Source organism: Mesoplodon bidens, assembly GCF_964165515.1.
Source record: "Mesoplodon bidens genome assembly, chromosome: 8".
In the NCBI taxonomy this organism is placed as follows: domain Eukaryota; kingdom Metazoa; phylum Chordata; class Mammalia; order Artiodactyla; family Ziphiidae; genus Mesoplodon; species Mesoplodon bidens.
Genome location: NC_138165.1, coordinates 38,445,517 through 38,469,479, shown reverse-complemented (window position 1 = coordinate 38,469,479; position 23,963 = coordinate 38,445,517). Strand labels below are relative to the sequence as shown.

General features: G+C 36.0%; 1 protein-coding gene and 1 pseudogene across 18 annotated transcripts in view; one reads left to right on the top strand and one right to left on the bottom strand.

Annotated features, from left to right (window-relative positions):
* The window catches only part of BAZ2B (bromodomain adjacent to zinc finger domain 2B), a 385,073-nt gene that overhangs the window by 272,796 nt on the left and 88,314 nt on the right, over positions 1 to 23,963 (bottom strand). For 7 of the 17 annotated variants that reach the window (XM_081243245.1, XM_081243228.1, XM_081243237.1 and 4 more), the window contains exon 1: positions 8,812 to 11,172. The gene's annotated coding sequence lies outside the window, so the exon portion shown is untranslated. Of the gene's footprint in view, positions 1 to 8,811; positions 11,174 to 23,963 lie in introns of those variants that run through there. The other 10 variants (XM_081243243.1, XM_081243230.1, XM_081243229.1 and 7 more) reach the window with 3 other exon arrangements.
* LOC308621385 (small ribosomal subunit protein eS6-like) lies at positions 13,891 to 22,520 on the top strand (annotated as a pseudogene). Its single transcript, XR_014017898.1, has 3 exons — positions 13,891 to 13,961; positions 21,192 to 21,520; positions 21,636 to 22,520. The product of XR_014017898.1 is annotated as a small ribosomal subunit protein eS6-like (transcript).

Below are 23,963 nucleotides of genomic sequence, written 5' to 3'. Positions count from 1 at the left end.
AAGGGCTTATACATTCGGTTGCTTTTTGTCCTTATGGATATTCCCATTATTGACAGTGCAGCCAGTACGTCTGTCTGTCTTCATTCATCCAAAGGAACTAAAAGAAGTAAAAGTGTTTGAGTCAGAAGACATCAAACCCCCTTGGAAAGCTAGTTCGTCATCATCAAATCTAAAAAAAGGGAAACAGAGGTGATGTCCTCTTTGCTCAATGTTCTTAGTAGGTATGACCGTGCATTAGGTTTCAAGAAAAAACATTTATAGAAGCATAGGAACATAATGAGGGAGAAGAAAGTGGTTCTGGTTAATCTTACGTTAAGCACAATATTTGAATAACTCTGACCAGAAAGGGCAGTTTTGTCAGTTATAACCTGGCTTCCACAAACAACAATCCTATCATTGAAATGGATGATTTGAAACTGATCAACCCACCTTCTCCAGAGAAAGCCAAGCAGCAGACTTTGAAAGCAATGGAGGAAAAGCAGGACCCCATAACATTTTCTCTTCCTTCTGGGGTGACCCCAGAAAGGCTGCACAACCACTCCAGATGCCCAATAGATCTAGCCTGAATTAATCTGTTCTAGAGGGGGCTCAGGCTGTCCTATTTTAGTTGCATTCTTTCTTCCAGATCTCTGAATATTCAGTTTATTCATTCTTCTTGGTCTAATTCAAAGCTGCCTAAACCAAAGAGCCTTTTCTAATGATTCCGAACAGAAGTCATCTCTCGCCTACTCTGAGCTTTCACAAACTGTATTCCACGAGTATGCCTGAAGACAGCATTCAGTACAAACTTGATGAATGAAGGTAGCTGCCCTCCTTTTCCCCTATTATTATTGCTAGAACAATAAAAGTGTATCAAATACCTGTGATTCTCCTGTAGTTGTGGTTATTGAGTCAATTCAGTTTTCAAGTACTGGCTAAATTTTCCACTGTTTTGTTGGGTTACTAATATTTTAAAAACTGAATCCATCACCTCACTTTCCTTTTTATCTAAATATAATTATCTGTTATAATGAGAACCAGAAAAGGTAGACAAATAAAATCCTAAACCTTGATTTTGGTGAAAATCTAAGGACTTCTCTCCATCTGATCTACCAAGAAGTGGGGGAGGAAGCAAAACTAGACCCATTTGAAATTTACTTCCTTTTATTTCCTCAGCTTATTCTGTGTTAAGATGCTAAAGAGCAGGGAAATCACTGAAAGGCCAATAGTCAAAAGGGAGAGAAAAGAAGGGCATAGAATAATTCACAAAATGACTAATGCAACCTCCAATAATGGCAAATTAAATATATATATATATATATAGAAAGTTATTGCAAAACTAAAACATTGTCCTTTAATAACCTTTGAATTTATTATTTAGAAAAAAGTACAGCCTACTGTCAGCTAGATTAAATTTGGCCATATATTCTGTGATATTACCAACATATCCAGCCATTTGTGAAGCCAAGAAACAGTAAAATGCACTCTTAGGACTGGTACTCAACCTTGAAGTGCTGAAAGCTACTTCATCATCTAGTGTAGGGACAAACACATGCATGCACATGTGAACTTAACACTATACTGTGTGGAAAGCTTGATATAATCACCACACCACTGTAAATCACTCAGGCATCCACTTACTTTAACATACACAAATCAAGGCAGAGCTCCCTGTGATTCCTACCAGAATATCTGAAATCACATTTAACATTTTTTCCTCCTACTCTTCTCACTTGTGATAAGTGATTTTCTTTTCAATGTGAAAACTTGGGATGTCGTGGGTTTCTCCTCCCTTTTCAGTCACTACTAGGCAGCACAACATGCAGGAACACTATTATAGCCGGACTAGCTTACACATGTCATTTCAATACTGGAACCGTATAGCTGTGCTTTATATTCCAGAAGTGACCGAAAAAGCAGAAGAGACTCCTCATTAGATTCCTTCTAAAAATTCTAAATAGCTTTATAGTTTTAGGATTAGCATTATTCTAATCCAATTGTAATGTCTTGTTGATTTTCCTTTCTATCTTGCCTTATACCACTCAAAAGTACTGTCATTTTATTCCATATTAGATGAAACTGTTTTACACGCTAATTAATCACAGTTTATTGTTTGTGTTGTTTCTTAAAACTATACCTAACTAGTAAAATATAATTAACAATATTTTCATATCAAAGATAATTTGGTTATTCATCTATGGACAAAATCATAAAACATATTTTCCAAAAATTACAATGGTTGTACAATCTAGGTTGGTTTGTTTTGGGCCAAGATGAGACATATAATGAGTAATACATTATTGACCTTTTACATTTGGTTCCTTCAAAGCTTCTTCATTTTATTCAGCATTTAGTTTAAATATTTAAAATTGAAGCTGTTCTATGTTGCAAACACAGCTAAAATGAAGAGCTTCTGTAGCAGCAGTGACCAGATTTTAAATGCAGGTAGATCAATTAAAAAAAAAAAAAAAATCCACCAAGCACAGGCTCCATGTGTGAGTGGAATGGTTTATAATAGCTTGCAAATGACTATGTGCTTGCTGTAACCAGCTGTTCTTAAATTATGAATATGCAACCAATTCATGTTAAAGCCAAATCCCAGCACTATTTCTACAGAGAAATCCCAGTAGTTTTGCTTGTTCTACATGTTAGCTCTGTTAAGGATACAAATAGCAGTAAGCTTCTGAACAAATAGGACCAAACTATTGGCATTTCATGCACTGGGTCCATTATCACAGCAGGGGATGTCAATCATTGGTACATTCCTATAACAGCTCAGGCAATATAACAATGATCTCGTAGGAAAAAAAATCAAAATCTCTGCAGCAAACTCAAAGTCCTTCTGACAACCTAATGCTTTCTTACTTCGGCCAATCAGATTGTCAGACCTGACCTACTAGAAGACTTGCATCAAGCTCGAAACATTTAAAAACATCAATCATAAAAAACAAAGACAGGACACTGAATTATACAGTATTAACCTCCAGGGTTTGCATACAAAGACCTTAGATTTATTTATGTCCCAACGAGTTAAGAGCTTCAGGACACCGTTCTTTACACCAAACTGACTGCCAATTTGATGAACCTCTCTGCCCTCAGCAGGAGTGCACCGTATTTGATTAATGAGTGCACGCTTCTGGAAAAGTGTTAAGAGGAGAAAACAGAGGAAAAACACACAATTATGTCTACACATAGCTGAAGTACAATAATTATCTTCAAATAAATGCTCCTTTTTCCTTACATACACATGCACACGTGTGCATACATAAAGTTAGTAAAGGTTCTGATCTATGTATTACCTTCATTATTACTGTTATCTGTAACATTTAATTTTTATTTGAAAGGCATTAAAAAACCAAAGTACAAGCCAAATGTCATAAATCATAAAAACAACTTTTCAAAGCATTAATTTATTTTTAAAAACAAATTAAAAACACCTTATCTTACATAGTAAATTCTAAATATGTGGGATAAAAACTGTACTTACTTTCACCTCACATTCTTATAAGAGCTATTCATTTAAAAAGCTCAATGTTTAACTTAAAATATCAGGTCTCTTAGATATTTTACATCTCAAACTATGTTATGACTTGCCACAAAGCATTCAAAACACATTTAAAAGTCATGTAAATTCGTTTTAGTTTAAGCTCCATATGTAATTGTAAATTAATCAAATATATTTATTGCTCATAATTCCAAAGTTAATAGAGTCAACAGAAAAACTTATGAATGAAAGTTTAAACTTTTTATGACTCTTCTGTTTAGAACTGCTTTCCTTTAAGAAACCCAAAGTGGAAAAACTCCTACTTAAATTACGGGATGCTTATTTGCACTACAATTAAAATTACGTCATCTCTAAAACTGAGCTAAGCATTGAGATTCCTTTAAAGAAAGCTTATATTTAATATACAACTCAATTTACTATTTAGTTTATATGAATATCTGACATGACACAAATATTTTATGAGTAAATATATTTCTCAAAAATTGAATCATAGGCTAAGGTAACAGAATAATTTTAAGAAACTGCATGATTACATTAAAAGGTAAAAAGTATTATTACCCAAATATAAATTTTACCTTTAGTCTCAGTAATGTATGATCTATTTAAAAGAAAAGCATGTTCAGAAAACTTATTATTTCAGGAAATCATAATTCTGAAATCACTCAGCAGTGTATTTTAAGTGTTTAAATTTGTTTATATTGTATAAGAAGTCCTTTTAATGGGATTTACCTCAGCAAATTATCTATTCTAATTATCAATTTCATTTTAAGAATTTCTTTTAAAAGCAAACTTTTAAGTATGTTATAAATGTCAAGCTCTTTGAAAAATTGTTAGTGTACTTAAATATTTTAAAATTAAAAGTCAATAAATATTACAACTAGAAAATATCTCTTAACATAGTGATAAGCTACATTTTATCCTTAAACTTATCACCCTTAAGTTTTTTTACACAAATTTTTTTAAGTGTGTTTTTTTCTGTTGAGATTATCACTCTTCATTCTCCTTCTTTCCTATCTCCTCTCCCACCAAAAAAAAAAAAAAAAAAGCAAGTAATTAGAAAAAGTAGAAAACACTTCGGCACCAATGGTGATCTGACACCATTTTAGTACCACAGTATGATAGTTGAAACTACCAATATAAGTTACTAGTACAATAAAAATATAATTTCAAATTTTAAAATCATTTAATGACTACTAGTCAATTATTTAATGATATTTTACCTCCTTATAAAGAAAAGTAAACCCCAAATTGCCCTTTCCTCAATAATTCTTTTCTCCTCTGATTATCTTCTGCAACAAAAGTTTAAAGAAATGTTTATTCAAACAAGTCAACATTTATTAAATAAAGCACAGTATTTTTAAAAACTTATGATAAAAAATGTTTAATTAAATACAAGCAAAAACTTCTTAAAATACCTCACTAGGTAACTGAATTAATCCCTCAGAATATCAAGTTTATTAAAAATCATTAAACCTTGATGATGTAATTTCATCTAGGGGTCAAAATCCTCACATTATTTTGTGCTAAATCATACCTTCTTTTGGTGGTTCTAGCTAGGACTAGGTCAAAAACCCAAAAACTACAACTTAAAAGCTTTCTTTGAGAAACCTTTAAACCTAAAAGTAATCAAGTTCTAATGCATACTTTCACTAATTCAAGGAGATAAGACAAAAAACTGAACTTTCATGCAACTGTGATATCCTACATCTTGTATAGTAACACAAAAGTAGCAACAAAGACATTAACAATTGCAGTTTGAGCTGGGAGTGACTGTTCTGTTTCAATTCAATGACACCACTAATGGCTTCTTAGCAGCTCCATGAAATCAACCAGCTGTCAAGTTGATGCATCAGAAGGAACAGTTATGCACTCCCATAAGAAAAAGCAACACATCAGGATGTTTGGCAAAACATCTGCTCCTTTACACTGCAGTTCTATAATAAACATGCAAACAAAGAAATGGGAGAAAGGGCAACAGAATTAAAATTCCAAGGTTTCCATTACAGTCTCATATGCATTTTAAATAAATGGCTTATAAAAATAAAAACAAATTTCTGCCAAATTGAATACTTTTATTTTAAATCTTTTGAAAATGCAAAATATAATTACTCAGATTCTTCTAGAAAGGCAAAACCTACACACAAATCTTCCCATTTTTAAAACTGAGAGTAAACTATAGTTACCAAGTAAAACCTTATTATTGTTATGCACAAACTCAAAAATTAATACTAAAATATACCCTTCTTTCATTTAATATGTATTTAGTAACTTATGCCAACAGTATTCTATTAAATGCATTTCCAAGACTGAAGAGTCTGAAAATATTTTTCAGTAGTGTTTGAAAGAGTAAATGCTGCTACACAGTTCAGCCCTAGTTTAACATACAATAACAGTAAATATACTATTCTCTGTATTTCAAAATATAAATCTACTCCTACTTCTCTCCAAACCATTATATGAGTACAACAATATTAAGTTCTTACAAATAACCTCCTGTTTTAAAGCATACAATTTGATTTTCTAAAAAAAGAAAAACTTGTCATCACAGGCTTAAAATAATTTTATATTCAACCATTCATTTCAAACATTTGTAAAATCTTACTTTTTTCTATCTGAAACTTACAAGCATCTCAATGTGTCTAAGTTATTGATTATGCAGCACAGTGACAATATGTACAGTGTTTACAATAGGTGTGAGACATCAAATGTACTTAACTACCATTTTCTTAAACTGCTTATCCTCTGTTGCTTGCCATTTATAATCTGCCAAATCTTCTAGTCCTTTGTTGCATGTATAATTTAGAACCATCTGTTCTATGTGCTTTAACTATTTAAACATTTTTCACCTACCTACAATTCACATAAATGGCAGGCTCAATTCAGTCAAGCTTTCTATATAGCGTTTTACATAAAAGCAAATTCCTAAATAAATAGCATAGCAGATAACAAATAAGACTGCTACAGAGATAAAAGCATACCACATACAACATAAGTTTTTATGTGTTAGACAAACCTTTTCAATGTACTCAGAAATGTTTCTATTAGCTTTTTTTGAGTTAACTGTAGTCAATGTTTTTCCCCAACCCAGAAGACAAAGAGAATGCAAATTAAATAGACAGTTTCATGTCCTTGTTAGAAGAGAAGTAAATATGCTGACTGAAAATGACTACAAGAGACAGAATTCCACTTTCCCATTCAATCTACAGTGCCTCTTATTTATATACCAGTCAGTGTATCATTAAGTTTGATCATGTGACCAACTGAACTTTAGTGAGGTGAAAAACTATTTTAGACAAGCAAATTAAAACACCAGTTTTTATTGTTTATCTTTTCATAATGGTTGACAAAGGGCATATAACCTGACATTATAGAATATATTTTAAAATCTATTCTGCCTTTTAAATACTAACTACATTTTCACCAATAGTTTTACTTAATACTGCTACTAAATTTTTAAAGTATCCAGTATCTCCAGGTATTTTCAATAGTTGTACCTTTTCAAATGTAAAGGCATATGTAAAAAATATAAGTTAATTACAAAAGGGGATCTAAGTCATCTAAAATAAGTATACGTAAATATTAACCAAGCTGATTAAAGACAAATCCACAGAAGAGAGTGGAGTAAATAAGAAAGGAAACATGCTAATTAAAAATAACATTCAAATCCTTTAAAGTATAAGAAACATGCAGACAAAAGCTAAGTGAATACCAAAGGACACTATAAAAGTTTCCACCATTTTTTTGCACATAATTTTCCACCTGTTACCAAAACATAAAATGTGCAGAAACTGAGGGCTCACTTTGAGAGAACACAAAAATAAGCAGCACAGCTTATCGTCAGCCTGTTAAGTTACATGGTCCTTTACATGGTAGCTTAAAACAGGAAAAAAATTAAGCGAAAAATTTCCTCCTGGGAAAATTTCTCCATAAAGTTTACATGACGTCACTGGACCCCCTGAACATTCCCTAAACTTTAAGTCTTACCCAGACACACTTTTCGACTTTCTAAGGCTTCTTTCCATTCCTTAAAAAATAAGAAAAAAAAAAGAGGGACTTGGGAATAAAAATTGCCCAAGATGGCGAAACGCTTGTTGTTTAGAGGGCAGAGGGAAAAAATGGAGGATATTGTAATATACACAAAGGGATAAATTTCAACAACTCGGCCAAGGACTGCAGCTGCTTCTCTCTTTATAAGGAAGCAACACACAAAAGATAAATACAGAGGGAGAGAAAAGAAGGGAAAATCTCCCAAACAGCAGGGCCAGCTCTGACTCTCCGAACACTTCCTTCCTTTCCCAAGTCCCAATTCTAGGGTTCGTGGAACTACTTTAAGAGGAGAAGAGCCGCGAAAGGAAGGGGGGAGGGGGAGCAGCAAGAAGACTAGAAGACCGAAGAAGAGTTGAGAGCAGGGGGCAGCTCCCGGGGAAGAACTGCTGGGAGACAGACATTACTGTCGGAAAAGCTATGCTCCTCTAATCCTCTGCGTATTGAAACAGACTTTCCCAGGTATCCCGATCTTTTCCCAGTCCCACCTGCCCCCCTCCCCCCACCCCAGTTCACTTTCTGTAAACTCCTGAGCTCCAAGCTACTACGGGAGAGAGAGCAAACGAGGCCCGAATCGGGGGTGGGGTGGCAGGCGCAGCTAAGCAGTCCTACAGGGAAGAGGGGGCGGAGGCAAAAAAGGGCAGCAATAGGCGGACGGGGGGGGGGGTATCTTGAAACTACCCCGGCGGGGATGGGGGGAGCAGCGGCTATTCCCGGGTAGGAACGGCGATCGCAACAGTGCCAGAGGTTGTTTTTTTTTGAGAAGCCAAACTGTTGGCGGCGACCTGAGCGCTGGAAGCCGAAGGGAGGAAGGACACGCGAAGCCCGGGCGGCCGAGCAGGGCGGCCGGCACAAAGGAGGCAGACTCGCCACGGCAGCGTCTGCCCGCGCCGGCGGAGGCACGGCCCGCGGCCCTGCTAGACCGAAGTCCCGCACCGGCAGCTAGGAATAAAGTTTACATTCTCCTGAGACCGCACCCCCCTCCCACCCAGAACCGCGCATCTCCGCGTCCTCCTCCCCCAAACTGCACTCGGGACCCCGAGCACCACCCCAGCCTTCCAGCCAGCACAACAAAGAGACAGACCGACCGGCGAGGGTAAACAGCCGCGGCAGGGCGAGCAGGACGAGCAGGGCGGGCAGGGCGAGCGCCTCGAGATAAGCAACTCTGGAGTCTAACCCGCTCTCTGGAGCGTAGTTTCTCCTTTTCGGTTTCAACCGGCTTTACGATATTTGGAATTTTTATCTTCACCCGCACCCCTCACACCCGAGGATTTTAAACTCACCTTTACTTTCGAACTGAGAGTTGCGGTGGATGGGATTTTTGCCTTCCCCAGATGGTTGAAGGTTACGATTTTTGTTTTTGGAAACCCCACCACCTCCTTATTTCTATTATTATTTTTGCAAGAAAAGTATAAAGAGAGTTGGAGTGGAGGTGAGATTTGTGATCGGGAAAGCCCTGGACGCCCTCCTTCTCCGTCTTCCGCCTCTCTCTCTCTGATTAGTTCCTATCCAGCAGCAGATTGAAGCAGGAGATGATTCTTCTCAAGGTTTGTTCAGCAGCTTCACTTCTAGGCGAAGGCTTCATGAACCAAGTGACGTCAACCAACGAGGCTTCTCTCTCTCTCCTCTCTCTAACAATGAAAGTTGCTGTTAACAAGGGAAAAAAGAGAATTGTTTATACCATTTCAGTTCCAATAATAAATGACCTATCAGCTCCTAAAGTAGCCAAAGGAGGGAGGGGGTTGCTTCTTCCTCCCAAGAATCCTGTAGCTTTGAGTTTGCACCGATCCTTGTCCCAGGAAAAAGTTAAGGAACTCAAATGTTTTGTTTTGCCGTTAAAAGTAGAGAAGACAGAAAATAGGATTGAAAACGTAATTTAAAAAAAGAAAGTACACTGGTGAATAGGGAACATATATTAACCATTTCTACCTAAACTTTTTTGTCTGTAAACTCATAATTTGGTTAAAGTCTAAAAGCCAACTAATGTAATATGCCAAAAATTCGTGGATGTTTGGAACTCAAAATAAAATAAAAAGCAGTACGCAAAATGGTCCCGGGGTAAAACGCTACTGCCCTGACACCGGCAAGTTAAGCTGCTGTAATGTTTATGGATTGAGTTAAAATTTAAATAAAATGTTAAAATAGTAAATCATTTTAAAGTTATAAGTTAGAACTGTAAAACGTAACCTCAGTAGTTTTTCCCCCCCAGCTTCTGAGAGGGCAAAAAAAAGGGGGGGGGGGAGGATAGCTAATTGTACGAATTAGAACACTTAAAAAATCAAGTTAAAACTGGGTAGCCTATTGCTCCATCTTTAAATTACACACAAGATATGCTATTTGTCTCTCCCCAGAATTTCTAACTTCCTATTTTTTACCCTTTCATTTTCTCCCACCAATTTCAGCATCCTAAAACCAAAAAAGTTAAAGGTGAAGTCCACCCAATTCCCTCCTACGGCACACCACCCTGTAGCTTCCTAAAAATGATTCTTTTAAAAAGGCCTTAACCGTGGTAATGCTTTATTACCCAAGAAGATAAATAATTAAAAAATTTTTTCATTGAGGTAGTGTTTTTCCCCTGGAACACATTAAAGTCTCAAACGTTCATATAATTTAAACTTGCATAATTTAATTTTCAGGATAAAGAGCAAGTGAAAGGCAAGCTATAGAAAATTAATTTGACCATATATGTATATTTTGTACATGCACATGTGGATAAATGTATCTTAAAAGATGCTATTGTTTTATGTTTCCTCTTCAGCCACTGGCTGTGATTTTAATTGTGCTGGAGGATCTTCATTAGTATTAGCACATGGGGAGATTTCACAAAGCTGCTTCATTAAGAAAAAAAAAAAGCTTGGCAGACTAGGTCTTTTTGCATGCACTGAGAATGTCAGCCTTACCTCGGTCATTTGTAACATAATAAGTGCAAGTACAATGATTGCAATGCAGGAGCGCTGGGGGGAAGGGCAGAAATACTGCCTGTCTAATAGGGATATCTGAAAAGAAGGCTGCTCATTATATAGTAAAATGTATGCTAAAAATTAGTGAAGATGATGTCTCAGGAGACTGATGCTAAATAAATTAATGTGCTGATATGTTTTTAATTATTATTTTTGTAGTAGTTTATTTCATTCTCAGGATTCACATTGAGCAGCAAAGCTGTGCTAGCACTTATTGATTTTTTTTCCCTGCCACATTCCCGGAATACAGATTTTAATCATTTCACTACACCACACTCAGTAATTTCATTAAAAACTGGAACCTTCCATCCCCAGAAAAGCATTTAATTTCAATGACATACAATTTCAGTCTTAGCAGAAAACTGTCTCTACAGTAAAAGCTGGCCTAAGGTTCAAATGCATAATTTAATCCTGAGTTTTCCATGCTCTGCATTCCTTTGAAGCTATAATTTGAGTAACTACCTAATAACTGTAATAAGGATAATAATTTCCTTATAATATATTATTAACTCATATTTAATTAACTCAGAGGCCAAGCTCTGTACATGTATGACTGGTCAACAGTTCCACAATATCAAAATTTACTAATGTTACAGAAGAAAAATACAGACTACAACAAGTGTGGAAAGCCATCATTTACATATTACTTTAGCAAAATAACATATAAAAAACTTCATGCATTTTATAGAATAGTGGTCATTACTCAAAACAGTATTTTAAAATATTTGGAAGTAAACAAGACAATTCACTGATATTTCTATATGTAAATAAAGTATTTTAATATTAATATTTCAACAATCCATCTCTGACATTTTGCCTAATCATTAGCATTACTGTTGAAAATATTCAATTTTGAAAGGATAAAAAGAAATAGCTAGATTCAAATTGTCTCTATTTTCATAAAGAATTCTCTTAAAACATTTCTCTTGAAATAAAGTTGTGGCAAACTTGAATAACTTAGATAACTAGGATGTATCTTTTACTTAAATACTTTAAACAGTATACTGCAAAGCACAGTTCAATTTTTGGTTCCAATAACATTTTGAAATAATACTGGGTTTGAAGATGGCACATTGGCTTTCCAAACAATAAGTTTCATAAGAATATGTAATTTACATTGCCTAGTTTTTAGAGAAAAAAACCTGTGGGGGAAACTATTTAACATAAGAAAACTCATTTAGTAATTTAAAGTTTGGATATATGCCTAATCAATAGAAAAAATGGCTCACAGATAATGAAAGTGATTAACTTATAGAAAAATTCACATTAAAAATTCCTATTATTCTCCTGGGAGACTTTAGAACCACAGTTCAAAAAAATTTTTAAAGAGAGTGTGTGTATGTATATATATATAATTTAAAATTGAAGCCACATATAACACAAAGTTGTCTTTTCCTTGGTTAAATGATGAAGTAACTTAAAATAAGACTTAGTGTCATCAAACGTTAGAATAAGGGATAAAACTGGTGATAATGAAGAACTTGATCTTGGTGTCTTTAAAATATATTAAAACTATATTTTTATTATCATCAGGGCTCTTTACATAGTTTGAAAAATATTTTTGCAACATTCTTAAAGGTAAAATACAGTTAAATGAAAATCAATAATTAACAAAATAGTTGGCAAATGAAAAACTCACACAGATTGATATCTAAAATTTATAAAATGAATTTTCTGTATTTCAATAAAAAACAAAATCTTCAATTTTTATATTAAAATATATCTTTAAAATAATTTGTTGTTATTTGGTAATTCAAATATATTAATTATCCAATTTAATCTATACCTTTAAAACTGATTTTTAAAAATAATGATACACTAAAAATTTGAAACTGGATTACTCCAGTGTTTGATACCCACTTACTAAGAAGTTGTGCCTAAATTATTTTTTAATATGATTCCTTCCCTTTTTTATGTTATCACATTTGATCATTTCAGAGATGACAACATAATCACAGAGTTGAGGGGGGAAAAAAAGAGAAAATAATCACAAGTTTTAAAATAATTTGTCTCCTATAGCACTTAGTCTTCTACTTAAGATCATCATCTAAATCAATACCTGATCATGTACAGAACTGTAAAAGAATTTAATGATCAAATAAATCTTTTCCAATATAACGGATAATTATTTCTGAAATTCTATGTGATACATACCTAAACTAATTACTAATACCAATAATTTAACTAAATTATAATGCCATAAACTAATTATTCCACCACTATAGACTAAATTGTTGCACTTTCTTCTGTAAAGCATCACCTATTTTTAGGACCAAGACAGAACTTCTTAAACAGGCAGATATAAAGATGGACAGGTATTTAATTTACTACTGTAGGTATTGTACATGGACCTTCAAAGAGTAAGGAATTGCCATGGACAGAGAACAAAGTCTAGGCTGACTACAAACTACAAAAAGCCAAACGAAGGAGAGATCTTAATAGTAGAACAAGCTGGCCACTGTCATGTCTTGTTTCTGTTTCAATCAGTACAGACTAATGAAGTTTTATTTTTTTTCATTCACTGGACAAACATTTGAGTGCTTGCTGTTTGCTGTGCACTCTGCTAGAGGCTGGAAAAACATGAAAAGCTCACATTCTGGTTGATGTTGAAAGTGTGAAATTCCTGGGAGATTAAAGACTCACAAAAATCACATTATAAAGATACAAATAATAAAGTTTTGTGAGAATAAAGAGGATGGGGCAACTAATTCTGACTGAGAGTCTATAAAAACCTTTATCAAAGAAATGCCGTTTGAACTGCATCTCAAATACTGAGAGCTTACCAGGCAAGGAAGGCAGGAGCAGATTCTAAGTGAAAGAAACCATAAATTTAAATGCAAAGAGCTACTAGGTGTGATGTCCATCCACTAGTGAGAAATTCATTGTAACAGGAATATTCAGTGTGAGGTGTGGAATAACAGGGACTAAGCAGGAAAAGGAGGCTGGGACCTGAGAGTGAAAGGCCTTATGTACCATGGTTGAATTTATCCTGAGAGCCAACAAAGTTCAGCAAAGAAGTGACATGATCAACCTTATTTTTAGGGAAAAATAACTGTGTAGGCAGTGCAGATGATAGACTGTAGTATGAAGAGATTGCTTAACAGTCCATGAGAAAAGGGGTAAGAGACAGTGGTATTGGAGGTTTAAAGCCAGATGTTTTTGAGGTAAAATGTGGATTTTGTGACCAACTGAAAACAGAGAGAATTAAAGGAAAGGAAAGACTATAGGAAAACTAGAGAGGTTTCTGGCTTAGGGAACTGGGTAAATGCTGCAGTCATTTAGTAAGGTCCAGAATATGTAAGGTAAAACAAATCATAAGGTAGTATGGAATTAGACCTTGAATTTATGCTTTATAAGTGTTTTGTTGTTGTTTTGCCATTCTGCGCAGCATATGGGATCTTAGTTCCCTGACCAGGGATCGAATCCGCACCCCCTGCATTGGAAGCGCATAGTCTTAACCATTGGATCGCCAGGTAAGTCCCCATAGGTCATTTTTAAATGGGATTATTAAAAGCAACTGGACAGATTTTTCAAAATATACATACCCAGGCCCAATATCTAGAGATTCACTAGGTCTGGGTGGGGGCCTAGTATTTATTTCCTTTTTAAAAAAAACTCTGATGGTGCTTCAAATAAACACTGCTGATTAAGAATGCTGTTATGTGACTTCCCTGGTGGTTTAGTGGTTAACACTCCACCCTTCCACTATAGGGGGCATGGATTTGATCCCTGGTCTGGGAACTAAGATCCTGCATGCCATGCCACAAGGCACACAGCACACCACCACCACCACCACCACCCCAAAAAAAAGAACGCTGTTATAAGCACAAGTTGGTTATAAAATTCATTTGGAATAAAAAAAACAAGAAAAGCCCAGAAAACTCTGAAAAAGAGCATTGGGAGTAGGCGGAGGGTGTAATATCAGATATTAAAATATGCTATAAAGGCTTAATAATTTAACAGTGGCATTGGCACATGAAATAAAAAGACCAATAAACACAACAGAAAGTTGAGAAATTACCCAAGTGCATATGGAATTTTAACTTAGACAAAAGCTGTATCTCAAAGCAGTAAGGAAGAGATGGACGTTTTCATAAGTGACATTGGGATAACTGGGTAGCCATAAGGAAAAAGATGAATTTGTATCTGTTCCAAGAATAAATTTCAAAAAGATGAGATATTTAAATATAAAAATTTGAACCACACAAGTACTAGGAGAAATTATGGGTCAATTCCTCTATAGTTGGAGAGTAGGGAAAACGTTCCTAACAATGGTCAAAACTAGATGCAGTAAAGTGAAATATCGGTAAATCTCAATATGTAAAAATAAAAAGCTTTTGTATTGAGAAAAAGAAAAAAATACTGCAAGTGAAGTATAAAGACAAATGAGAAACTGTGAAAAAAATCTGTAACATATCAGAGATAATTTAATAACCCTACATATAAAGAGTATCTAAAAATGAATAAAACACCAACACCCTGAGAGAAAAATGGCAAGAGATATGAACAGACATTTCACAGGAAAAGAAATGCAAATGCCCCTTAAATAGAAACATTCTCAACCTTGTTCATAAGAGAAATGCAAATTAAGAATCACTGAGATACTATGTCTCGCCCAACAAATTGGCAAAAATCCAGAAGTTTCACAACACAGCCTGTTAGTGAGGCAGTTGTGGGGAAAAGGAACACTCTCAAATATTCTTTGTTAGAGTGAAAAATAGAAAAACTCCAACAAGAGAGAATTTTACAGTATCTAGCAAAGATACATATGCATTTATTTTGTGTCTAGCAAATCCCACTTCCAAAAATCTGACCAAAACTGAAAAAATATAAAATAAGTATATAAGAAAATATACATTGAAGCACTGTTTCTTATAGCAAAAGTCTGCATGAAAATTAATAGAGAAGCCTCACTAAAATGGAGTCTGAAGGCCAAAAGAGGGAGCCCATGTACCAGTCAAGGTCCATACAGATCCCAATAGGAAAAGACAAACCATGCATCTCCAGCTGGAAGCGACACTGTTTACTTACTACAAATGCCAGCAGAAGGAAGAAAGATCTCTTCCTTGCCTGGCAACAGCTCAGCCAATGAAACTGTCACAACTCAGCCAATTAAGAGTCATACTTTGAATTCCCAGTTTCCTCCAATGGACTTTTTGTTTACCAACATCTCTCCCAACTTCCCCTTCTCCTCTATAAAAAAGTTTTCTTTCCTTTTCTTTATTGGACTTGCATGTGATTCACATAGTTGCATGTCACGAATTGCAATTCTTTGCTGCCCCCAAATAAACCCATTTTGCTGGTAAAATAACTGGCCGTTTATTGTTTTAGGTTAACATCTGGAAATAACACAAATGTCCATCATAGGGAAATGGCTGAATTAATTATGGTACACACATACAGTGAAGTACTATACAATTTTTTAAAAGGAATAAAGAATATATGGAATATAAAGTATTTCACTGTCAGCTCCAGTATGTTGTTAAGTAAAAAAAATCAAAGTAGAGAAAAGCATCTATGGCATGCTACCATTCATCTGTATATGTATTTCACTTTTTAAATGAAATGAAAAGTCAAAACCTTAAAACACGTGGTTACCTGTAAAAAGGAAAGGAGCAGGGTAGTAAAGATAGAATAGTAGGAAGGTTTCTCATAAAAATGTGATTTTGGAAACATAAAATAATTTACATAATTATAAAACAAAAATACATTAAATTTTAAAAGCAATCCCATCTAAATGAAATAAATGAACTTAATTGTATATGGAGTTGGTGGCATAACCATACAGAGAAGAATATTCTAAGTGACTTTAAACACAGAAATTTTTTAAAATCACATACAAACACAATAATTTAACAGTACTTTCCTCATAGGATTTAAACTAAGAAAATGAACTTTAAAGAAGCAACAAAATAGGAACTTAATTTGTTATCATTAGCCATAGTTTTGTGGTATTAATTGGTAGTGTTATTGTAATATTATTGTATGCATAGTCTGAGAAAAAGCAAATGGATAATTAAGTTGGTGTTTTTGATGTAGGACAAAAAAGAAACAGATGTAAAATCAATGAGTTACATAAAAATTCTGTGATCATGAATCTGAACTGGATGTATTAGAATGAATTCATCACATATTTTATATTTAAAAATATATATTTCTTAGTTCTGCCCACTGTAAATGCCTAAAAACAGGGACTACTTCAGTAGCAACAAGCACATACTTACGTTTCCAATTATGGACACTAAACATCATTTGCCCCTGAAAGAAATTCCTTGAAGCAAAGGTTGATTCTAGGTTTGGGATAGGTAATGGCCAAGATAAGCCTAAAATACCCTATCATACCTTAAAGCATGAAAACTATCAAAGATTATTGGGGTCATATAAAAAGGACTTGAGAATAAATTTGAAGAACCCAACTTGAATTGGCTCCCACTGGCCAAAGATGAGACAATTTGAACTTGTTAAGAATAACTACAATAGATTGAAACATAACAAATATATCTTAAGACATGAGTTCATAATGATACTTAAAAAATACATTGTTCACCTTTGAAGAATGCTAGGGAACCAACTCATTACTTTGAAAACTGGGAAACAAATTAAGACTTTATTCAACATTTCATATCAAATGTTCCTTGGGAAACCTAATTTGAAATTGTGTTTGTATGTATACATATATATGTATGAATGAAGGTGTGTATATGTATTATATATATATGTATGTACATGTACATATGTATTTATACATATATATATCTCTTAAAATTTGAACATAAGATTTGTTTTGTAAATGAAATGTTATTGGCCTGCACTAACAGTTATTATGATCAAGTGTACAATTTACCTGTGAGTTTCAAGGCAGATAAAACAAAGAGGGAACAGGATACTATTCTTGTCTGGTAAATAAGAAAGTAACCAATTCAATAAGACAAACTTAAAACATTGGAGTAAAATGTCAAACTTTTGATATAATCTTATAGCCAATGCATAGACATCATTTATATGGTCTTTCTTATAGCAATCCTCCGTAAAAGCCAAGGGCATAATGATGAATATGTTAAGTTGATTGCATCAAATCAATTAACAAATCAGTCACATAAGGTTGTGTAGATTATGCATGGGACCACTCCAGGGGCAGCAGTGTGAGGAATCCAACTCATACAAGCACATGCTGTCAAAAATTAAATCTTTAGGAATTCTGCAAGCTACTAGTTAAACACAGCCATTACCAAAAATAAATATTTTCAAACTTATATTAAAAACAAATAAATACAACTCATCACTTCTTATTTTATTATGCTTTACTATTATCGATGCCCTTGAGGTTATTTATGTCCATTGTAGCATGCAGAAAAAGGTATACAGTGGTGTGCTACTGCCCATCTCTTCCCAACTCTATTACCAGTGATATCACATTGGTAGCTTGAAACAGACCACAGTGGGAATGTTTACAACCTAGAAATCGGCAAATGCTACAAATCAGGGCGTAAGCTTAATGTTTTATTGATAGTCTAGACCAGGGGTCACCAAGCCCTGGGCCACGAACTGGTATCAGTCCATGGCCCATTGGGAACTGGGCCACACAGCAGGAGGTGAGCAGTGGGCAAGTGAGCAAATCTTCATCTGTATTTACAGCCGCTCCCCATCTCTTGCATTACCGCCTGAGCTCCACCTCCTGTCAGATCAGTGGTGGCATTAGATTCTCATAGGAGCGCGAACCCTACTGCGAACTGTGCATGTGAGGCATCTAGGCTGCGCGCTCCTTATGAGAATCTAATGCCTGATGATCTGAGGTGGAGCTGAGGTGGTGATGCTAGCGGTGGGGAGTGGCTGCAAATACAGATTATCATTAGCAGAGAGGTTTCACTGCACAGAGACCATAATAAATCAGTTGCTTGCAGACTCATATCAAAATCCTATCAGTGAGTGGCAGGTGAAAACAAGCTCAGGGCTCCCACTGATTCTGCATTATGGTGAGTTATATAATTATTTCATTATATATTACAATGTAATAATAATAGAAATAAACTGCACAATAAATGCAGTGTGCTTGAATCATCCTGAGACCATCCCCACCTGCCCCCAGTCTGTGGAAAAATTGTCTTCCATGAAACTGGTTCCTGGTGCCAAAAAGGTTGGGGACTGCTGGTCTAGACTTAAGAAAGTAATAGAAAAAAATATTAATCAAATTAAATTTAAAGTGTTATGCTGAAATAAATAATCTTCTAATACTATTTTAAAACTATTAATGAGTTAGCGAGAAGTCACATCATTGATGAAAAAGTAAAGTTTAATTTTCATCTTACTCTTTTGCTTAGACAAAAATATCAATGACCATTTATGTTAGCACTACATTCTTCAACAATTGCACACCTATAGGTTGGCTACAGACACGGCTATAGAAACAAGAGTTTGGTAAAAATCAACCAAAGCATTCTGTAGGAATCGATCGCCTATATGGATTTTACAATACAGTATTGTATATGTTATTATTTGTAAATTGTAATTATTTTTATTCCCAGAAAGATTTACTAGCACACCTCTTTTGGGGAGGACCACGATCACTAGCCCTTGAGGAGTGCACAGTCCAACTGAGAAATGTAAATACTCCAAAATATCTGATACAATGTGTTAAATACTCTAATAGAGGTATTCAAAGTGAAATGAGTACACATTAGAAGTGGTTATTTTTTATGGGTGGAGATGGAGGAAGAAGAATGCATATCCTAATTTGTGAAACAGTCCATCTCATAGTAATAAAGCCTTCTTTGCATTATAGTTTGTCCTAATATATTATTTTCAGCACTAATGTAATAATTTAGCCCTGAAAGACAATTTTAGGCTTTTCAAACTTCTGATACATGCTGCCATTGGGGCAAGCCATCTGAAATCACAGAAATGGTCTTTTTTAGGGTCATGAAGAAATTTTTTTTCTTTTTTTTTGCCGAGTAGTTTGCAGGATCTTAGTTCCCTGACCAGGGATTGAACCAGGATCCCAGCAGTGAAAGTGCTGATTCCTAACCACTGGACTGCCAGGGAATTCCCATGAAAAAATATTTTTATATCATATCTGATTTCAAAAATTCATATGACTAACTTCCCTCTTGACAGCCAACCTGTTTCAAGCTGGAAAACAAGAGTTTTCTATTCACTGCTCATTTTTTTTTCACAGCATTTTGAAGAATATATACTCAAGGACCAAAATTCAATCACAGGCACAATTCTCATGATTTCCTTTAAAAAAATGAACCAAGATCAAAGTCCATATTGTTTACAGACAACTGTGCTCTGGCAATAATGCACTATGAGAAATAATATTCAAGTGTCAACTCTTTAACTAGTGTAGAGATGTTGCTGTTCTCTGCTTGTACTCTGTCAATGCTGAATCCAACAAACCTTTTCCAGAAAAGTTTTTGGCTCAAAAAATAACCACAAGCCAAATTTTAAAAATTTCTTCCCCTTTAAGCATGGATTTTCAGTGGTTAAAAAGAAAAACAGGGCTTCCCTGGTGGCGCAGTGGTTGAGAGTCCGCCTGCCGATTCAGGGGACGCGGGTTCGTGCCCCGGTCCGGGAGGATCCCGCATGCCGCGGAGCGGTTGGGCCCGTGAGCCATGGCCGCTGAGCCTGCACATCCGGAGCCTGTGCTCCGCAACGGGAGAGGCCACAACAGTGAGAGGCCCGCGTACCGGGAAAAAAAAAAAAAAAAAAGAAAAACAAACAAGAAGCTGTCAAGCACTTTTCCCTCATAAACAGTAAAACGTCCATGTATGCTTTTTACATAGAAGGTTTCATCCAACTTTGAAGTATCAGTTAGCATGCACATGTTAAGAGTGGGTACAGGGCTTCCCTGGTGGCGCAGTGGTTGAGAATCTGCCTGCTAATGCAGGGGAACGGGTTCGAGCCCTGATCTGGGAAGATCCCCCATGCCGCGGAGCAACTAAGCCCGTGCGCCACAGCTACTGAGCCTGCGCATCTGGAGCCTGTGCTCCACAACAGGAGAAGGCCACGACAGTGAGAGGCCCGTGCACTGCGATGAAGAGTGGCCCCCGCTCGCCGCAACTAGAGAAAGCCCTCTCACAGAAACGAAGACCCAACACAGCCAAAAATAAATAAATAAATTTAGATGAAAGAAAAGAGTAGGTAGAGTAACTATGCTTTCTTATTACATCATTGATATTATAGGTCCAAAAGTATCACATTAAAGGAATTCTGCCAATAGTTGATCTTGAGTTCTTGCCAGACATAATATTTATTATTTTGCTGCTGGTTTAATAAACTTGGCAACTGTATGGTTTTATATCTACTTTTGCTCTGAGAAGTGCAACATTAAATTAATACTTCCTTAGCTTTAGTGTCTTTTCCACCTTTAGAGACAAAAATACTGGAAAGTGTTATTTTGTGCTTATTCTGGGAAGCTTTTACTGTTTTACCAGAATAGTTTACCAAAAAAAAAAGTCATCATGTTTTGTTTAAAACAGTCAATGGCTTTAAAATATCCCAGCCCAGGGAATTCCCTGGTGGTCCAGGGGTTAGGATCCACGCTTCCACTGCAGGGAGCACGGGTTCATCCCTGGTTGGGGAACTAAGATCCCGCTTGCTACACGGATCCTAGCCCAAAGTGCATTAAAATTGCTTTTTATTACTTCTCTCTCTCCCCCCATATATCTATAACCTTTCTCTCTCTTTCCCATTCTTGACTGAAGAGAGGCAATTGGAGAGAGAGGGAGAAAAATTATCCTCTGAGAGGCACATCAAATGATAGAAATCACCTGGAAATAAGATAATATAAGCTGAGCTCCTCTTCTTGGCGACTTGGAGGTGGTCGGCCGCTTCAGAATGAGGCTGAACATCTCTTTCCCAGCCACTGACTGCCAGAAACTCATTGAAGTGGAAGATGAACGAAAACTTCGTACCTTTTATGAGAAGCGTATGGCTACAGAAGTTGCTGCTGACGCTCTGGGTGAAGAATGGAAGGGTTATGTAGTCCAAATCAGTGGTGGGAACGACAGACAGGGTTTCCCCATGAAGCAGGGTGTCTTGACCCATGTAGTTTTGATTTGCATTTCTCCAGTGATTAGTGATGTTGAGCATCCTTTCATGTGTTTGTTGGCAATCTGTATATCTTCTTTGGAGAAATGTCTATTTAGGTCTTCTGCCCATTTCTGGACATGGTCGAGTCTGCCTGCTACTGAGTAAGGGGCATTCCTGTTACAGACCAAGGAGGACTGGAGAAAGAAAGCACAAATCTGTGCGGGGTTGCATTGTGGATGCCAAATTGAGCGTTCTCAATTTGGTCATCGTAAAAAAAGGGGAGAAGGATATTCCTGGACTCACTGATACTACTGTGCCTCGTCGCCTGGGGCACAAAAGAGCTAGCAGAATCCGCAAACTTTTCAAACTCCCTAAAGAAGATGATGTCCGCCAGTATGTTGTGAAAAAGCCCCTAAACAAAGAAGGTAAGAAACCTAGGACCAGAACACCCAAGATGCAGCGTCTTGTTACTGCACGTGTTCTGCAACACAAACGTCGGCGTATTGCTCTGAAGAAACAGCGTACTAAGAAAAATAAGAGGCTGCAGAATATGCTAAACTTTTGGCCAAGAGAATGAAGGAGGCCAAAGAAAAACACCAGGAAGAGATTGTGAAGAAACGGAGGCTGTCCTCTCTGAGAGCTTCTATTTCTGAGTCCAGTCAAAAATGAGATGTTCTAAGAGTAACAAATAAATAAGATCAGACATCAAAAAAAAAAAAAAAAAAAAAAGATAATGTAAGTTGAATCTTTAAAAATGTCAAAAAAGAAACTTATGTACTGTGAATTTTTTAGTATGGCCAAAGAATAAGAAGAGAGGAGCTTTTGTGGCAGCTTTCTTTTTTTAAACATCTTTATTGGAGTATAATTGCTTTACAATGGTGTGTTAATTTCTGCTTTATAACAAAGTGAATCAGCTATACATATACATATATCCCCATATCTCCTCCCTCTTGCGTCTCCCTCCCACCCTCCCTATCCCAGCCCTCTAAGTGGTCACAAAGCACCGAGCTGATCTCCCTGTGCTATGCGGCTGCTTCCCACAAGCTATCTATTTTACATTTGGTAGTGTATATATGTCCATGCCACTCTCTCACTTTGTCACAGCTTACCCTTCCCCCTCCCCGTATTCTCAAGTCCATTCTCTATGTCTGTGTCTTTATTCCTGTCCTGCCCCTAGGTTCTTCAGAACCTTTTTTTTTTTTTTAGATTCCACATGTATGTGTTAGCATACGGTATTTGTTTTATTCTTTCTGACTTACTTCACTCTGTATGGCAGACTCTAGGTCCATCCACCTCACTACAAATAGCTCAATTTCGTTTCTTTTTATGGCTGAGTAATATTCCAATGTATATATGTGCCACATCTTCTTTATCCATTCATCTGTCAATGGACACTTAGGTTGCTTCCATGTCCTGGCTATTGTAAATAGAGCTGCAATGAACATTGTGGTACATGACTCTTTTTGAATTATGGTTTTCTCAGGGTATATGTACAGTAGTGGGATTGTTGGGTCATATGGTACTTCTACTTTTAGTTTTTTAAGGAACTTCCATATTGTTCTCCATAGTGGCTGTATCAATTTACATTCCCACCAACAGTGCAAGAGGGTTCCCTCTTCTCCACACCCTCTCCAGCATTTATTGTTTTTTGATGGCCATTCTAACTGGTGTGAGGTGATACCTCATTGTAGTTTTGATTTGCATTTCTCCAGTGATTAGTGATGTTGAGCATCCTTTCATGTGTTTGTTGGCAATCTGTATATCTTCTTTGGAGAAATGTCTGTTTAGGTCTTCTGCCCATTTTTGGACTGGGTTGTTTGTTTTTTTGATATTGAGCTGCATGAGCTGCTTGTAAATTTTGGAGGTTAATCCTTTGTCAGTTGCTTCATTTGCAAATATTTTCTTCCATTCTGAGGGTTGTCTTTTCATCTTGTTTATGGTTTCCTTTGCTGTGCAAAAGCCTCTGTTTCATTAGGTCCCATTTGCTTATTTTTATTTCCATTTTTCTAGGAGGTGGGTCAACAAGGATCTTGCTGTGGTTTATGTCATAGAGTGTTCTGCCTATGTTTTCCTCTTAAGAGTTTTATAGTGACCAGTCTTACATTTAGGTCTCTAATCCATTTTGACTTTATTTTTGTATATGGTGTTAGGGAGTGTTCTAATTTCATTCTTGTACATGTAGCTGTCCAGTTTTCCCAGCACCACTTATTGAACAGGCTGTCTTTTCTCCATTGTATATTCTTTCCTCCTTTATCAAAAATGAGGTGACCATATGTGTGTGGGTTTATCCCTGGGTCTTCTATCCTGTTCCATTGATCTATATTTCTGTTTTTGTGTGTGGCAGCTTTTATGTGTGGCTTTTGTTGGAGGAATTGGGATCAGTTCTTCGAGATTTTCCTGGCGTTTCACCCTAACTACTTGGGGAGGGAACAACCTTATGCCTA